This window comes from Silurus meridionalis, chromosome 13, assembly GCF_014805685.1.
Source record: "Silurus meridionalis isolate SWU-2019-XX chromosome 13, ASM1480568v1, whole genome shotgun sequence".
Taxonomy (NCBI): domain Eukaryota; kingdom Metazoa; phylum Chordata; class Actinopteri; order Siluriformes; family Siluridae; genus Silurus; species Silurus meridionalis.
Window position 1 is genome coordinate 4,427,162 of NC_060896.1, and position 6,727 is coordinate 4,433,888.

General features: G+C 39.8%; 1 protein-coding gene across 1 annotated transcript in view; it reads left to right on the forward strand.

The window, feature by feature from the left end:
• Nucleotides 1-2,169: 2,169 nt before the first annotated feature.
• The window catches only part of LOC124395635 (tyrosine-protein kinase CSK-like), a 28,828-nt gene continuing 24,270 nt past the window's right edge, over nucleotides 2,170-6,727 (forward strand). The window contains 1 exon segment of the mRNA XM_046864315.1: nucleotides 2,170-2,370. The gene's annotated coding sequence lies outside the window, so the exon portion shown is untranslated.

Genomic DNA, 6,727 nt, shown 5'->3' on the forward strand with positions numbered 1-6,727 from the left:
GCTTTTCCAAAAAAAGATCTACAGGAACTGTTTTATATTCTCTAAAGCTGAATAAATGCATCTCTATACATATGTGTGTGTGTGTGTGTGTGTGTGTGTGTGTGTGTGTGTGTGTGTGTGTGTGTATACACTCAGAATCAATTACACACACAGTAATAATAAGTACACACTCAGTATTAAGTACACACTCAGTAATAAATACACACTCAGTATTAAGTACACTCAGTAATAATAAGTACACATTTAGTATTAATACACACTCAGTATTAAGTACACACTCAGTAATAAATACACACTCAGTATTAAGTACACACTCAGTATTAAGTACACACTCAGTAATAATAAGTACACATTTAGTATTAATACACACTCAGTATTAAGTACACACTCAGTATTAATACACACTCAGTATTAAGTACACACTCAGTAATAATAAGTACACACTCAGTATTAATACACACTCAGTATTAAGTACACACTCAGTAATAAGTACACATTCAGTATTAAGTACACTCAGTATTAAGTACACACTCAGTAATAATACACACTCAGTATTACACACTCAGTATTAATACACACTTAGTATTAAGTACACACTCAGTAATAATAAGTACACACTCAGTATTAATACACACTCAGTATTAAGTACACACTCAGTAATAATAAGTACACACTCTGTATTAATACACACTTAGTATTAAGTACACACTCAGTATTAAGTACACACTCAGTAATAATAAGTACACACTCAGTATTAATACACACTCAGTATTAAGTACACACTCAGTAATAATAAGTACACACTCAGTAATAATAAGTACACACTCAGTATTAAGTACACACTCAGTATTAATACACACTCAGTATTAAGTACACACTCAGTATTAAGTACACACTCAGTATTAATACACACTCAGTATTAAGTACACACTCAGTATTAATACACACTCAGTATTAAGTACACACTCAGTATTAAGTACACACTCTGTACACTTAATTTGACGTCTCTGCTTATACGATTTCTGCACCTCTCTGAGTTCCTCTTTGTTCCAGTGGTCCTCTTCCGCCCCCTGCTGGTAAAATTGAGTCACATTTATAGATCAGCCACATTCACAACCAACTTTCATGGCGCAGGCTGGTGTATGGAGCGTGTCAACTGAGCTCAGGAAAAAACAAATAAACAAACATAAATATGCACATTATTAACAGTGACAATACAAATAATACGCGTATGTATAATGTGAGATTAAAAAATGAAAGAGGAAAAGATTAATAGAGGTGAAAAAAGATTAACTTCAAAAACAATACAATGTCCATAATTCGCAATTTCACAATGTCCAGTGAAGGGGAAATGCTACTAGAAGAAGAAGAAGGAGAACATGATGATGATGATGATGATGATGATGATGATTTCACAGGGACACCAGAGCTCTTACCAGCACCAAGCAGTGTTCAATGTTGCCTAAACACTCAGAAGCAGCATAACACACACACACACACACACACACACACACACACACACACACACACACACAGAGCTCTCACTCTCTGGATTCCTACAGGAGGTTTAAGTGTAATGTAGAAATGAATAAAACTTGTTCATGAGTTTGGTCTTTGGGTTACATGTAAAAACAAATTATCTTTTTGTTTAATTAATTAGTACAATTATTATATTTAAATTATAGCATAGTAATGTTTGAATCAGTTTATTTTTATATAATTGTATAATAACTATAATAATGAATAATTATAAAATCATTTTAAAGTCTAATTTTATCATTAATAACAAATGTCAATTAAAAAAAGAGAAATATCAATTATACAATTAAATATATAAAAAATTGTTTACAGGCATTAGTGTGAAGCGCAATTAAACATTCTGGCCACACGGGGGCGTGCGTCAATCAATTAATACTCGGTGCGAAATAATTTTGAAATAAATAAACACACAAGCAATAAAAATAAATAAATACATAATTGAATTTGCTGTTTATTTATTTATTTATTTTCAAATAATCAGTTGTATGTGATTGAATAAAATTAAATAAAACATTATGGATTTTGGGTGGTTGGTGGTGTGGTGGTTTTGAGTTTGCGCATGCGCTTTGAGCGGCGAGAGGAGCGCTCGGCCTCGTCGAGCGTGTGCGCATGCGCACTGAGCGGAGCCCATTTCCTCTTGTGCAGGCCTGGCTGTGGCAGAGTGCGGAGGTTCCGTTTATCGGTCTTTTCATTTCTCAGGCTTCGCGTTTGTTCCGTTTTAGCCGGATGATAAAGCGAGTTAGACGCTGTAAAAGCCGGGACAAGTCGGTGAGCTCTGTAGGCGCGTGTGGAGAGGCGGAGGACGGAGCCCGGAGCCGGAGCCCCAGCGCGGTGAGTTGTTGTGATTAGCGGTAATTAGCTCTGGCTGCCGTGACAGGGCGCTGTGGCTTCTGCAGCCTCTACAAACCATGATTGTGCACCTTTATACTCGCCGTGACTGCTTTTTACACATAATCATCATATATACTAAATCTTTTATATTCTAAAACCCCGTTTAATCAGCCACATGAAGCAGGAAGCTCAATCTGGTCTCATTTTAGCAGCCTGCTACAAGCTAACCTGTGATATGGATCTGACAGTAGAGATGTATATTTATATTTACTGAAATCTCTCTGTGCATGTAAATAAAACATCTACACTCACATGCACATTCTGTCTCTAATAACTAATGTGCAAAACGTACCCTATATGCGTGCAGGTGTGTATGAGAGAGTGTGTATTGAATATTGTGAGTATTGTATTGGTGCTTGTAAGAGACATGGCAGTGTTTCAGATCTGCTTTGCATTTGAGCGGTAGATAAAACAGAAGCTGGAGAGGAAAGTGATGGGACTGAGAGCTGACTCGCACCAGGGCCGTGTGACAGCTGAGGTGTGGCTGCGTGGAGGAGCAGATCTCATCCAGCTCCAGAACCACTGTTCATCCAACCGATTATAAGCTTTGGTGTGTGTGTGAGGCAGTATTGTAGTGTTAGATGCATTTGTGATGACCTCGTGTCTCTTCTCTGCCTTTCTTGCACATTTTTATCCTTTGTCGCATCAGGAAATTTGTTTCATGGTAACGGATTCAAATTGATTTCGCTCTCTCTTCACCCCCACTCTCTTTCTCTCTGTCCTCCTCTCTTCCTCCCTCTCTTAATCAGAAAGAGCAACCTGTGTAGCTTTGTGTCCTTTCTGTGCAACACAATACCAAAAAAAAAAACAGTAACAAACAGACAGGCCAAAAAAAACAAGCAGACAGATAGACAGGCTGACAGACAGACCAACAGACAGACCGTTAGGCCGTCAGGCAGGCAGACAGACAGACGGACCTCCAGGCAGACAGACGGACCTCCAGGCAGACAGACGGACCTCCAGGCAGACAGACGGGCCGTCAGGCAGACGGACAGACGGGCTGTCGGGCAGACCGATGGGCGGATGGACAGACAGATCAACAGGCTAACAGACAGACAGACAGACAGACAGACAGGCCATAAAAACAGGCCAACAGATTGACAGACTGACTGACAGACTGATAGATTTGGAGATGCAGCAGGAGGTGCAGTGTTTGTTTAGAGAAGTGAGGTGAGCTGTGAAGTGAAACGAAGTGAGGACTGAAACCAGAGTAATCTGAGTTTTTGTCACTCTGGACCCTGAGAGATTTACTATAATCGAGACTGAAACATGTGACTGATCCATACGTGGCGTCGCAGCCACTCAGGCCTTACGCCACACTCACATGTTCTCCACCTTACATCCCTCGCTCTCGACTCACCAACTGAACGACTTCAATATTAAAGAAATTGGGTTCACTGTTTTTTTGTTTTGTTTTGTTTTTTACACCATTGACATTACATTACATTTCCCCACCCACTTAAAGAGACAGATGCAGCAGCGCCTTACTCCTCCAGTCACTGTGATCTTTAGACTCGTTTCCCACCTGTCAGATCACAGTGCTGAAATGGCTTCGGATTTATATTCCGGTTAAACTGGTGTATGGCTGAAGAAGAGATTTAAAGAGAAGTCCCTTGACGCTGAGGCTAATCATAGCAATTTCGTTTTTTTTTACTTTTACAGCTCAAACAGGATTTGTTATTTTACAGCATGTACATTTTGTATAGTGACGTTTAAAGGGTAAAACACTAATAGTGTCTCATCCGTTGGCATTTTCCTCAAAACATTCTCAGTAGCAGCTCCTCCACAGCCCAGTGCACGGTGGCACATTTGCATGGGATAAAACACAAAATCCTGGAGGTGATCGTTCTGTTACCTCTCCTTTACACGTAAAACTGAAGCTTCACAGCAGACCACTCAAGATCTTCCACTCCAACTTATGTAAACCATATCTACATGGAGGAGATCTTTGTGCACAGGAGCATTGTCATGCTGGGACAGGTTTGGGTCTTCTAGTTCAAGTGAAGGGAAAATTTCATGATACTAAGAATTCAAAGACTCCATCTTTGTTGTAACAGTTTGGGGAAGAACCACATCTGGCTGGAAAGGTCAGGTGTCCCAATACTTGTGTTTGTTTGACCCTCACTAATTGCTCAGATTATAAAATCTCTGAAGGAAAAAACATTACCCACTTCCTGTAGATTTTTATGTAAACATGTTTGAGAGTCGAGGGAGGGGATAAAAGCGCCCGGTGTGACATCATCGTGTTGATGTCATTTTGTTGGCTATAATTTATTCCTTTATCTTCGCTCTCTCTGAGTTATTGTATGAGATAAAGGTTACGCTCGTGCACGAGGTCACAGTTTCTCTGTCGGCGCCCGCGTCCTTTAACGTCCTTCATTTATGTTAAATACGGCACAAGCTTCCTGTCAGAATCGATGTCATTCGGTGTGTAAAAAAAAAATGCCGTGCCTGCGTTCTGTAGATTACAAATGAAGGAAAAAGCTCTCATCACATCATGGAGTCGGCTCTGGGGTGTTCCTTTCTTGGAGAAGAAGCCTTTCGGGGGTATTTAGCGTGTGTGGCCGTGTATTGATTTGATGAAGGGTGGGCTCAGGGTCTGTGCTCAGGATATCACGGCTATCTCTCCTCCTCAGATGTCAGGCTCTTGAGACACACACAGGAAACCTCAGCTTCTTTTTTTTTCGATTCCTGGGATGCTACTATGCTATATATATTTTTTGCTGAGGTTGAGGTTATATACGGAAACGAAGCATGAAACAACTCATTGTGCTCAGGCAGTTTTAGAAACATGTACTGTAACATGCGGGGGGCAGTTTTTATTATTAACATTTGTGAACATCAACAGTTTACATTTTTAAACCAATTCCTGCTTCCAAAGCCTTCTTTGATAAATAATATATAAAATTTGAAAAAAATTATAAAATAGATTTAAAAAATAGAATAAATAAAAGAAATAAAATACACCATTTTATTATATTGAAATAAAATATTTATATATATATATATATATATATATATATATATATATATATATATATATATATATATATATATATATATATATATATATATAAGGTCATAAAATGCGGAATTGTCAGGATTTCTTTCTTTTAAGAGAAATTCTTGAAGCAACGCTAAAGAATCCGTATCTCTAGACTGTCGTAAAAACATCGGCGAAGACAGGAAGTGGCAGCGATTTTGCTCATGCGCAAAACAAACATTTTCCAACGCACTACAAATCGTATTTCCAGAACGTAGCAAATAGGCACAATTATTTATTTATTTATTTTTATACCCCTGGCATTGTTGTTTGTTTTTGCCACATTGTGTATGTGACCTGATTATAAGCGTCTATTACGTGCTGAGGAAATTCCTCGCATGACTGAAAGATGATGGATTAGGACTGGACAAACTCCTCAAACAGGAAGTAATTGGACTTGATCGAAAAAGCTTGTGAGTTCAAATTCCAGCATCATCAAAGTGCCACAGGCGGTTGAGCAAGGCTCGTAATCCTCAACTGCTATGAGGTAAATGTATGTCGCTCTGGATTAGGCTGTCTACCAAATGCTGTAAACGGAACTGGTCTTGGTTGGATTTAACATATAATGTGTGAAATATGTTGTGGGAAGTGGAGTCTCAGTGGTTAAAATGTTTTGGATTTCACTTCGGAAGGTGATGAGTTCAAATCCCAGCATCGCAAAGCTACAAATGCTGGCACTTTAAACAAGGCTCTGTACAAATCTCCAAATTAACGAAGCCCTTCAGGTCCAGATTTTATTCCTACCCACATGACCGTCACATGATACTTCTTTTCCATCTCTATTACATTAAACGTGTTCCACATGAAGCTCATTTACGAGGAGCGAAACCGGACGTAGCAGTCGTATAGATTAAAGAAAAGGTGTGGTCATTATCGTGCTCGTATAAGATCAGATGAACGAGGCGAGGTGATCCATAGTCTGGTTATTATCTAGAACTTTGCAGTGAGGCTACGTCCTTGCCAGTGTCCGTAGCAGAGCAAGATTTGAAGTTACGAACGCAGCTGGAAGTCTTTAAGCGTCGGCTCGCATTCAGACGTGTCCACCTGCGGCCCTGCACGTGCCGCCGCTCTAATTGTGGTGTATCGGGGCTGTCGCGCAGATCAGCTTATTACCGCTCCGTACCCACCGATTAAACATCGACTCAGCGTGCGGCGTGAAAGGAGCATGACGTGTAAATGAGCGATGAAGGCAATAAAGAAGCTCAGAGGAGCCCATGACCACTAATCGAGCTGCTTTGTGTGTGACAGCTGACA